The sequence below is a fragment of the Corvus moneduloides genome, chromosome 6 (assembly GCF_009650955.1).
Source record: "Corvus moneduloides isolate bCorMon1 chromosome 6, bCorMon1.pri, whole genome shotgun sequence".
Lineage (NCBI taxonomy): Eukaryota > Metazoa > Chordata > Aves > Passeriformes > Corvidae > Corvus > Corvus moneduloides.
In genome coordinates, this window is record NC_045481.1 from 32,825,033 (window position 1) to 32,837,993 (window position 12,961).

Below are 12,961 nucleotides of genomic sequence, written 5' to 3' on the forward strand. Positions count from 1 at the left end.
CACAAAACTGCAAAAGAAAGAAAACTATGATAAGCAACATTTCAGAGCAATGTGCTTATTTATTTAAACCTTCGGCCTGTGTAGACACTGAGTTACTGATGATTTGCAAAGGATTTGTCCTGTATATATCTGGCATTGCATAAATGAAAGAAAATGAAAAAATAAATTTTATCACATGCTATTTTCAATTGCAACATTTCTTCTCCCTATACCACCTCAGCAACTAAATTACCAATGGACTATTTTCATGGTTTAGAAATGGTACCCTCCAATTTAATGCTACCACTGAGCCTCTCCAAACCATGCTGCTGCTTGCTCACTTCCTCTTCCCCTCTGCCCTGTGGTGGGATGGAGAGGAGAGTTAGAAGCACAGAAGGTAAAGATCATGGGTTGAGATAATAATAACTTACTGGAAGCAGCAATGGGATAAGAAAATGAATGGTAAGAGCAGCAATATTAATAATAAAATCGTACAAAAGTGCTAGAGTGATTCACATACAAAATGCTCACTGTGGAGCCCGACCTGACCACAGCCACACCACCTCGACCTCTCCCTCCAGCTCAGAACCAGCACCACATAACTGCTCCCTCTGCTATGCTTTCTTGACTGGAAGAAACCCCTTCTCCTCATAAGACACTCCCCACCCCTGGCAGTGATGTGAGGTGGTACAGAATCACCTTTGGCTCCTGACCATGCCCCTCTTGGCTACAGCAAAAATTAACACTGTCCTGGATGGAACCAGGACAACCAGACTGTGCAAATGCTTTCTCCCAGCCCCACTTTCAAGGAGTGTGCAAGTTTGACTTTTTGAAGGATCAGTGGAGTCTGATGAGTTGATAAGCAAGGAAAAAGAGAAATGCCTGAAGTGAGAAGCACTGGTTCCCTTCGGAGTCTGACTGAAGTGCCTTAGAGATGCCAGGGCCTCACTAGAGGTTAATGAGATGCTGTCTGTAGAAAGTTTTCTTCAGTTTTTTTGGAAATCAAGCTCTTGCTTTGACTTTGGTACATGCACGCAAAATTGGCACAGGAGATGTGTTGGTGCAAATGGGCCAGATTATATTTCTGCCACTGGTAGGTAGACTTGGCTAAAAGGGACAATGTGCCCTGATCCTGTCACACAAATATTTTATCTCTTCCAGCTCTTCACAAATTCTAAGGCAAATTTTCTGTTACTTTGGCAAGAAGCAGAATTAGCAGATTCACTGAAATAAAATACATGATCCAGTTACTAGCATGAAATCACAAATGAACAAGAAATGAATCAAGCCAGCTATATGTAAGGTCAGAAAAGTGCAAGAAGAGACAGGTCTGTCAAACCTTTTGTAAAAGTTTAATACCAATCTAAGGTTTGTTCATGTATCTAAGGTTTTTTCGTGCCATATACTATAGCAGTTGCTTAACAAAGGACAATACTGGAAGCATGCTATTTATTACTATACACTTGGTAACTTTTTCTTCTCCTTCTTTCATAAACACATTGGCTGAGAATCATTGTTTTGCAGCTGCCAGATGCAATAAATTTCCAGCACACTCACATTCCTAGTTTTAGCTTGTTCTCAAAGAAAAGACAAAGACTGTAAAATTTAGTAAACAACTAGCATACAAACTGAAAACGCCCCAAAGTCCTGCCTGATAATGTCCTTCATAAAGGATTGAAATCAATTTGAGACAGCAATTCATTATTAGATTTTTTGGCCAGGGAAGGAAGGGGTAAAGTGTGGTTTACATTTTCTTGGGAAAAAATGAAGACTTTTTAAAATGAGTTTTGAATTTGTTAGCTTTCTCTTTGATAGGCACAATGGCAGTGCTAGTCAAGAGCATCACTTTTCCAGAGACAGAGAGGGACAGGTACTGGTTATGGCATAAAGGAAGTGGTTTGGTGCATCGATCAGAGAGGAACACCACTGAACTTTAGGAAAGGCTGAATTTGAATGTGGCATTTAGTGTTTAGGCTCATTTCTGGAACAAACAGTTTTGCTGTGCATGCTGCAAAAAATGGAAGAGTGATTCACTACAATGTGCTTGCCTAAAACAAAGCCTCCTATTCTGTTCAGAAGTGGACATTCACTCAGAAGCCTGCAGTAGGGCTGGATCCTGATTAAAACCTCATAAAAATGAGTGGGAGATTTCAAGTGGCTGGGAGTGGCTTTGAATCCAGATGAATTCCACTCTGTGCTTTAAATATTCCTCATCCTTCCTCCACACCTGCATATCAGCAAAGAGTCATCTTGAAGAAATCCAGAGGAGCAGGCTGGGACTGGAAGGGCTCAGCAAAAGCTCTCTAAGAGTCCAGTCCTCTTCCTCATCTTGATAACAGTTTTCCTTCCCTCCTCAGTGTTGGTTTTCCCCCTTGTTTTCCAGACTTTTCTTTGTTAATGTAATTTGGATTTAAAACATTCTGGAATTGTAATCCTTCCACATTCTTGCCTTGAAGACAATTATAAACAAAGATATGTTAATAAGATTCATACTCAAATGGACTAAATGGGGAAATCATGGGAGAAAATATGACAGTGATGCAAGACCCACTGTGTGAAAATCTACTGGGTTAGATGACTTTCAGAATTTCCTATGAATACCCTGAAACTATTCTTTAAACTAATGCTTTCATCCAACAGCCGCTCACAACTGGAGAGTTTATAGGTCTGTTATAAGCTTGCCAAGAGTACTGTGGTCAAAGGCAAGTCCAAATAGCCTCTCTGAAAAAATCCACATTGGGACAAAATGAAATAAGTTTGGTTTGTTTGACATTTGGACAGAAAAAAGCAAAAGAAAATTCAGCGCATAACTAACAATTGCCATCTGCCATGCTAGAAATCGGTATTTTCACTTCCCAAGATAAAAAACAATGGCTGATATGAGTTTCTTACTCATGACTGCAAGTCATTTTGAGGGGAAAGTTGGTTCTGAGTTTAAACATTACAATCTAACTTCAAATAAGCTGACAAATCACAACACTCAGAGTAGGCATTCAAAGACAGGAATGAGGAAAGATGAAAGATCATGACTGAGCAGCAGGCCTTTTGCACATTTCCCAGCAAAGAAGAAAAAAGATAAAAGGAAAAAAGATCCACACTATGAATACAGGCAATGATTCAGCCCAAAAATTTAAACAGCAGCCCAGAAAAGAAATGGGATAAATGTGCCAAATAAACACATATATTTCTGCAGTAACTGTCGAAACTTAAAATACACCTCTCTCCATATTGAGGTCTCCACATTGAAAACTGTCCATGATATAAATTTTCAGTGAGGTCCTCCAGGCCCAGGAGCAAGGATCTGGCAGATCAGGAGGGGATTTGCCTAAGAGTTTTACATTGATCTCAGTTGTGCTGAAGACCATATCTCCCACCATCCAGGTTCAACAACTGGACAGTGCATCTTGGAAAGCAATTTTCTTGTGCTTTTCAAAACCACTTGGAGTAGACTTCGGGATTACTCCCAGTATCTAGCACAGGAGAGATGGATACAGCAGTTTCCTCAGGAAGGCCATTCTGATTTTTTTCAGAAATCGGTCTCTGCAGGGTTTTTGGCAGCAGCTCTCAATCTCTTGCCAGCTCAAATAACCTGCCTTTGACCATTGCCATTCCCTATGCCAGGCTAATAGTCCTGAGTTTTTGTGCCCACTGCTCATTCCAGGCCATTGTGCTCTGTGACATTGTTATGGGACTCAGATCAGGCTCAATGATTCTTGCAAGGTAAACAAGGCCATAGACAATATGCTAAAGAGCTCAACTAATCCAGAAATAATCCCACTATTAAAGCTGTCTCTTCACAATGAATATTAAAGGAGAGGAGGTGGGTAAACGTCAGGAGCAAAAATGAACATCTAATGAACGTAATCCTGCCAGACTGACGTGACATGCTGTGTTGATTCTTCTAGAGGGTGAGTAGGCAGTTGTGCATATGTGCGTGTTTGAGAACACACACATCCTGAAAAATTCTGGAATACAGAAACTTTATGGCTCCAGAAATGTCACCATAAATTATATATACACTGACAACAGAAAAAAAAATGCCACAGGACTGAATTTCACCTTTTTCTGGAAATCTCAGCCATGACATCTTCGGCACCTCACCAAGAAAACCTTTACTTCAACACGGCATTTTGTGATCCTAATTATTTAAATTTAATTTTGACCAGAGTAAGGTCCTGCGTCAGTCTTCCCTCCCTGTCTAAATACCTAGTTGAAGTTGTTTTACTTCTGAGTCTATCACCATAATATATCAGTTCATTTAATAGGGATAAAAGCCAAGTTTCCTTGCTATCCAACGTCAAAAGCTACATGTAATATTCACACACTTAATGCACAAATGCTCAGCTGGTTCAGACTGTCACATTGGGCCTCTCCTCTAAAATCCAGTCTAGGAAAGACATCAAGACATCTTGTCTTAATCCACATACAGAAGATACTTATAAGAAGCATTTGCTGGTGTTAACACATTACTTCTAAGTGAGCAGCAGTTAGGAAGGGCTTTTACTGCAAGGAGGTTTTCCAGTGGCAATATGATGACTTAACTGAAGGATGGCATGTTGTCCATTGATTATCCCATCAAAAGGTTATCAAAAACAACACACTAGAGAAAAAAAATAAAAGACCATTTCTCTTGACATATGGAGTGATAAATCAAATTATTTGAAATAATTACGAGTGTCAGTGTGTATTTGTCAGTTTGCTTCTAGCTAACCAAGGTCAATGACCTTGTAAGACACAGCGAAGGCTTCCCTTTATTATCCAGGACATACAGATAACATGTAGATAAGTGTGGCACTCTAGACCACAGAGAATATTTGCCAAAACTACATAGAAGAACTTCAGAGCCAAAATTTTCATCTCCAGAAAATATGTTGACCTTCAGCTTCTTATGCTTTTGAAAGTCATTGGATTACAGCTGTAAATCACATTAGACCATCAATGCTACAGCAAAATGCCACCAAAAAAGCCAAGGTCGACCAATGTTTGAAGTCTTCTTTTACTAAAAGATACAGATGAAAAAATCAGAGAAAGTTTCTCTTAGACAAACCCCTTGTCAACCTAAGATGCTTCAAGCATTTTAGAGATTTTTACTCTTACAATCTTTGCTCATTTTATGTGTTCCCATCTCCTTTGAATGGTTACCAACTTCTGACCCAAATAGAACTTCAAAACAGACTTTTATTTGGAACAATAACCCTGCCTCAAAAAGCATAATACTATCTTGCTCAATTTACTAACGACAACAAAACCCAATTAATGATTGAATTTGTGCCAAAATGAAAATCTGGGTTGGTTGAAGGTTTTTGTAGAAAAACCTGTTAATAATTTCATTTGACTGCAGAGTCTTGATCTTTGCAGATACATTTACCCCTCAAACAAATTATCAGCGATAGTGTCATATTCTAAACCAGATGGCGGGGGGGGGGGGGGGGGGGGGCGAAGAATTTAAAAAGACCACCATCAGAGGAAAAATTACCAGTATTGTTCTCCAGCAACATAGCAACTGTTCGTTTTTCTGGCCATTGCAACACACAAGTAACCACTACTCTTCATATGATATGACACACTCATACTAACAGTGATTCTCCTCCCATCTCAAGAGGATTATTTAGTATTTCTTTCTGAGGTCTTTTACAAACCAAATATTTGTTCCCATTCTGCACATCCTGAGTGCTGATCCCAAACTCTTTTGCTAGAAAAGTTTGTTGTAGTGTATGTTCTTTTGTATGAATAATTTGTACTGTAATCTACTTTCCTTTCCCCACATGACTGGATTAAAGTTTTATGGGGCACAGGGTAAAACCAAACAAGAATAATCTTACTGTCATCGTCACCAAGTTTCACAGCAATTCTGTTTTCATGTTTTCCTCATTCCATCCTTTTCCTCCTCCCTTTTTAGACAATTAATTTCTCAACTTGCTGTCCCTCCGTCTGAAGTCTTCCCTGCTGCTCACATGAAACAGTGTAAGTTACTGACTGTTGAAAACTTCAGCTGAAATGCAGCCAGGTCAAGATGAGGTTATATAAAAGTTTAAAGGCAACATTTTTAGGTCACATTCTCAGCAGCACAGATTCCAAATGTTTCAGTAAGCAGACTGCACTTAACACTCTAGTTGACAGTACTCATTAAATTAATACTGTGCCTATACACAGTTCATAAAGTGCATTTTTACCATGCACACCCTATAAGCACATGCTGCACTTGTATCATTCCCAGACTACTCATACAGCCAAGCACTTATTTGTACTCCAGCACAGAAAGGAAGAAAGTTTAAAGTAGTTGTTTTTCCCCAGATAATTTAATAAAAAAACTATGGCTTTTCTTTTCTTTTCCTCTCTGTGTGAAGATTAGCTAATCTTGGAAATTACAAACAAAATTAAAAGCCTAGTCATTCTAAATACTTTATACTTTGCATGCTTATTTTCCTTTCCTAATACCATTGCCAACTCTCACCACTGTGAAGAATCTCCACTACATAAAACTTCAGTTTTGATTTTTTCCCTTAGTAAAATGGCCTTTACAGTATTTTGGTTATGCATTCTTATGACTGGAGATTTATTTGAACATTTCAGATGTGAAACCTCCTTGTAACTCTTGGGAATGTATTCCATTTGGTTGCAAATCCTGAGAAAACATGTATTTCTTCATAGTTTCAATAAATTGAGTCTATGACTGTAGGCATGAATGGACCAGAAAAGGGAAAAAATATAGCTCTAACAGCAGGGCAAAACATATCCTCCAGAAAAAAAATCACTTTCCTTGTGCATTTTCTTAAATTATTTTTGAAGCAGTTTTCTAGTGAACTAGTACAACACATTACCTTCTATTTCCTAATGGCTTCTGACTGAAATGGATAAATCAAAGTCTGGTGGAATCTATCTAAGCAATGTATTATTTGACAGATATATAATTTTTTGAAAGGCTTTCAATTCATAACAGTATTGTACCTTTGATATGCTGTATGTTTTTCATGGCTATCCTACCATTTGTGCTATGGTCCTCATTGATGGGTGATCTGAGGAACGGAAATTGATTGATTTGGCTTGCCACATGGCAACCAAAGCAAGTGAAGGGCATGGCCCAGATAGGTAGGCTGTTCATCCTTTGTACTCCCACCAAGTGTACTTATAAGTGTTCTCTTTCTTTCCTTTTTCCCTCCCAAGTTCAAATTTTTCACTTCCTACTTGACTCTACAGTTACTCATCTTTATGTGGAAATCTCTGTGGTTGCTTTGTTGCTAGACCAGTTTACATTTTAATAATTGCTTATGCAGAATTATACAAGCTGGGAAGGCAAAGAATCAAGAACAAAACCAACATTCCACAACAGGGTGAGCTTCCCTCTGTAGAAATAACAATGGTAATTAAAAAGGAGTTTTGCAATTATAAAATTGCTTTAGCTATAAAAAGGAAATAAATGAAAATACTCTTGGTGTCGCTAACATCCTTGCATGAAGAAACAACTACAAGCTAAATCCTAAAAGCATCATTTACAGGAGAAAGAGATAAGCCAACAAGCTCTAAAAGCAGTTAGATTAACATACATTAGCTAGCCTTCCCTCCATATACATATCAATACATGTATTATAAACCCTGTCAGAATTTCCTTTTTGTGGTTAGAATTGATATGCCAATTAAAAACCCCATCACCTTTATATACATACTTTCTGCATTTTGTTTTTATGCATTCAGTTACACAACCCTCTTTAACCTATTAATATACTATTATCTTTTTTACATATGAAGTTGTTCAAGACATAGAATGTCTTTTTAGAAAACTCATGCTTCTTTCCATCAAAACATGATGTGGCTGCCAATATATTCCCCTTACTGAGGATGTCATTAAAGAAGAACAAGAGTGTTTTGACTGACAATCTACTACGCATTAAAAACATGTGGATCATAATGCAGTCAACAGCAGCTAGCTCATTCAGGGCTAGGTCCCAAAATCATGGTCATAACTTGTACAGCAACCTTTGACTACTGGCACATTCCAATCTGTTAAAGCTAACCCTCTCTCACAACCTTATGGTCAGGCATGTTGGGGTGCAGAAAACTGTGCAGAATGTCTTGTTTCCAGTTTAAGTTCATATATTTAGATGCTTGCTTCCAAAATCAAGACCTAAGCTGCCCAAAGAATTTCTCCACAAACATCCCATTCCTTAACGTATTATAGGCAATGGGGTTTGGATTTATGCTTTTTTTTCTCTTTTCCCCTTCAGCCTACATGAGCTACCTGACCTCAAATAACATCTTCCAACAAAAAAAAAAAGGAAGTCACCTACTTTTTCATGCCAATCCACATCCCACATTCCACTGCGTTTTTAGTTTCTAACTCCTAAAAGCTCTGATTAAACATGTCTTCCTACTTGTTCATAGAATGGCTATTTTGTGTGGAGTACCAACAGCTCAGAAATGAAACCTTAAACACAAAGCAACACAGAGTGATTTATTCAACAACACAGGGGCAGTTTCCAGCATACGATGAACTGAAAAGTTACATGCAGAGTTATGAACTCCAGAAACTAAACATCTTCCTGATTTTAATCTCTTTTTTTGTCTATTTTTATCTAAAAGCAGAAACACTGTTTATCTCTCTATGAGGATACAGACATTATTAAATGCAATAATACACATACTTTATCCGCTTGTGTTTCTGCAAGCGAATTGGAGGCTGAACTTTTTACCTGGCTTGTGCCTATTGGTCATACTCTGAAACATGTTCTAGCAGTTCATTTTCTTGCATCTGTATGTCGAATACGGTTCTGTCTAGCATGATAAAAAAATTGTTCAGAGCTACATTTGGGTTTTTAGGCCTCTTTAGCATATGGAGTACATATGTTGGAAGGGCCATAAAAGGAGAATACACTGAAATTCACAGTTTCTCAGAAAGAAACTTTGTAAAGTTTGAGAGTTGTTTCTCAATCAGTAATTCAGTGATGAAAGAGAAAAGCAGAAAGATAGAATCCAGAGTGTCCAGAAAGGACAGGCACTTTGGATTAAGAATGGTATCGTTTAAATCTCTACATGCCTGAGAATGTGTGCAAAGATACTGGATGTGCACAATTGTATTCAGCAGTTAGCAATCTAAAGGAGATTTTGCACTGATGAAGCATGCTTTTAACAAGTACATTTAGCACTACTCTCACTGGAAAACTACAGGTAGTTAGAAGTTTCTGAGAGAAAATTGCAGCTGGTATCCTCAAATCTTGACTTTCATCACTTGCAAAAAATGTTAGGCTGCCAGTGTGAGGCTGTACAGTGCTTTGTCTACCTGTTGAGGAAAAGACTGAAAGCAAAGATTCCGTGTTTGTTTAAATGAGCAGTGGAGATAGTCTTGTATTAAATCCACTCCTAGACTGAGCCAGCTAGACATGCACAGCTGTGGTATAGAGACACTGCCAGTTAGTGCTGTGCCGGATTTAATAAGCATAGCTGCAAGACTGTATATTTTACTTCAGACCTGTTGCCAAGACATAAGATAGTATGTACTCCTAGATACAGACACTCAAATTACATTCCAGTTTATGCCTTGTTTATGCCTTGGCTTGATGTTTTCAGATAGGTTCCTTTGGTCAAAATTTTCTAAATGGCCTTCAAGTTTGGATGCCTTCACCATTACAGGAAACCAGGCTTATTCTTAGGAAGGAAATCGTTTACATTTGGCCAGAACATCCAAGGCTCTTCTGCAGGGGCAAAAATTTTGCACTGGCAGTTTTTGAAAATCTTGTCAAGACCTTCCTTCATGCCTCTATGTTCCACCCCTGCAATTGAATAATATAACTCTACAAATATTTAAAGAATATTCTTGAGTACTTCTGTAATAAATGCTCTAATATTTACAGTAACTTCCAAGACTTTCTGGCTTGCTCTGTGCAGTTATATCAGATTCTTGGTCTCCACTTACTTTAGCAAAGTTGGCTAAAACCATGTTGAAATGCAAACTGCTCTACCTTATAAACAGTCTTGTATACAAAAAACTAAGTTAAAATTCATCACAGTGAAGATCAACTCCTGTATATATGAACAAGAAATTAAATACAATGCAAAAATAACTGGCAAGACAACAAAAAACATTGACAGGACTAGAGGCCTGTATTAAACCACAGGCAGCATAAAAATTAATGATGACACTGTTGCAAAACTAAAATTCAAGAAAAGAAAGAGGAGACCACTGTCATGCCAGTACACATGACCAGAAATATTCTACATACAAGACAGTAAATTATTTTTTCCCCTAAGTCTTATTAAAGCTTTAGATGGAGAATTGCATTGCATAAGAGTTTTCACTACCATGCTTTTCAAAAAAGCAAAAGAAAAGCTGGAAAAAGTCCAAAGTGGAAATGAAGAGGTTCAGAAAATATGAACTATGAAGAGAGATTGGAGAAATTGGCTTTGTTTATTCCAGAAGGCTGAGGAAAGACATGATAGGAGGCTTTCGTGCATACAAAATTGCTTGTGAGGGGACAGCAACCAATCTTTCTCTACGTCTACTGAAGGAAGGACAAGAAGAAATCATAGTCATTTCCAATACAGAAAACTGTACTGTGAAAGCAGTTCTACAAGAAGAGAGGTGTAAGTAAGCTGCATGGGGAAGCTGTGGAAATAAACTGAACAAAAGGTTCACAAAAAAAGGTTGAGCAATTGGAAATGGTTTGCTGTACTTAAGCCTGGTTTACTGTAAAAGACTAGATTAAACAATCATTTGAGATCTCAATCCTTCTTTTCTATTATTTTTCCTCATATTGCTGCTATTATTCTAGATTACTGTCTACAACAAAGAATTTGTACAAAACCAAGTAGTAGTTTGGGTTCCTCTGTACTTGCACGCCACATTGCATATCTTCTCGGCTCATCTAACTCTCTCTGCTCTGAGCTACCACTTGACAGCCCCAGTTCCTTCTCATACTGACAGCCTTATCTATATGCTCTGTGCCCTCAGTTCTGTGCTTACTTCAGCTGCGTATTGTCTGAGGATAAAGAAGCAAACACAGGAGTTGGTTAAGAGTGCTTGAAAATAAAAAGCATAGATGAAGTGGCTTCCTCGTCATCCACCACTTGCCTGGTTCATACAAGCAATTGAAATACCTTTACCTCTAGTTCCAACCTCCCTGCCATGGACAGGGACACCTTTCACCAGACCATATTGCTCAGAGCCCCATCCAACCAGGCCTTAACACTTCAAGGGATGGAGTCTGAGAAAGCTGGTCCAGTGCCTCACCACCCTCACAGTAGAGAATTTCATCCTAACATCTTATCTAAACCTACCCTCTCTCAGTTGGAAGCCATCACTCTTTGTTCTATCACCACAAACCCTTGTTAAACATCCCTATCTCTCTTAAAGTACTGGCAGGTGTTACAAGGTCTGCTTGGAGCCTTCTCTTCTTAAGGATGAACATCCCAGCTCTCAGCCAGTTTACATAGGAGAGGTGCTTCAGCCCTCGGATCATCTTCACGGACCTCCTCTGGGCTTGCTCCAGGAGGTCCACAAACTACTTATGTTGGAAGTCCCAGAGCTGGATGCAGTACTTTGGTGGGGTCTCACAAGGGCAGAACAGAGAGGCAGAATCCCTTCCCTTAACCTGCTGACCACGTGTCTTTTGATGAAGCCCAGGACATGACTGGGTCTCTGGGTTGCAAGAGCACACTGCTGGGTCATGCTGAGCTTCTCCACAATCAACACCCCCAAGTCCTTCTCCTCAGGGCTGCTTTCAATCCATTCTCCAATTCAATCCAATCATTGCCCAACCTGTATTCATGTTTGGGATTGCCTCAAAACCAGTGCAGGACCTTGCACTTGGCCTTGTTGAACTTCATGAGGGTTGCATAGGCCAACCTCCCAAGTTTGTCAAGACTCCTCTGAGCCGAGCATCCAATTTGGGTTGTCTTTATTCAGCTGCCAATTTTCATGGGACCTGTTAGAACTTCCTTTAAAATGCTGCTCCTCTGCTGAATTTGTGTTTGACTGTGCTTGAAAACAGTTTTAAAGTTATCAGGGGGGTAGGAAGAGAGCAATTTGTTACACAGACATATCCAAACACACACACAGCATGACCACCGATGTCTCATCTCCTTACAAAATTTGGCTAAAATAAAAATCTACCCCTACTAACTCCACTGAAATCATAGACAAAGTAATTTTGATGTATACATTTTCAGTTTCTAGGAACTATTTTCACTGTCATGTTTGTTAGATTGAAGTGCTTGCTAACAAAGCACGGCTACTAAAAGAATATGCTAGCTGTAACTTCAAGGCCCATGTGTCCCAGAGTCATTTCCTAGAGAGCTTCCTAATATTGAGTGAAAGTATCCCTAGGCAGACCTGTTGCAGAGCACTGCTTGTGCTTTCGTTCTATTTTGCAGGCCAAGTCTGGAGCCTCAAAAGGGCCACAAGAATTATTCCTCACTAAGGATCAAATTATTTGATGTCTCTAAGGTTACTGGAGTTGTGAGACTGTCCTATTTCACATATTATAAGAGGTTTTATTTCAGAGAATGAAGAGGTGGTGGGATAGTGGAAAACATTAGGTTTATTTTTTTCAGGGGAGAGAGGGAGGTATGTGCTACATGTCAGACTTTTTTAGCTCCTGCATGACTCTCTCCAGAACTGCTTACTCTACTACATGTGCTGTGCAGCTCAGCAATGCTACGGTATCAAGCAAACTGCTAAGACAACTTTCTCAAAATTTCCTCCCATTCCCAACAATCGAAGTAACTAAAGTGACATAATTTGGGAGAAAACTGTAATTAATAAAGATATAATGCTATATGTGATTTGAATTTAGAAAGCATGAGTCACAGCAGGCTGCACTTCCGTCACGGATTAATCCAGCAGGCACCTTAACACCACACAGCCACTCACTCCCCCCACCAGGGGGATGGGGTAGAGAATCAGAAAAAAAGTAAAATCTGTGGGTTAAGATAAAGATTAAAAGGACAGAAAAAGAAAGGAAAAATAATAACAGGAACACTGCAATTTGTT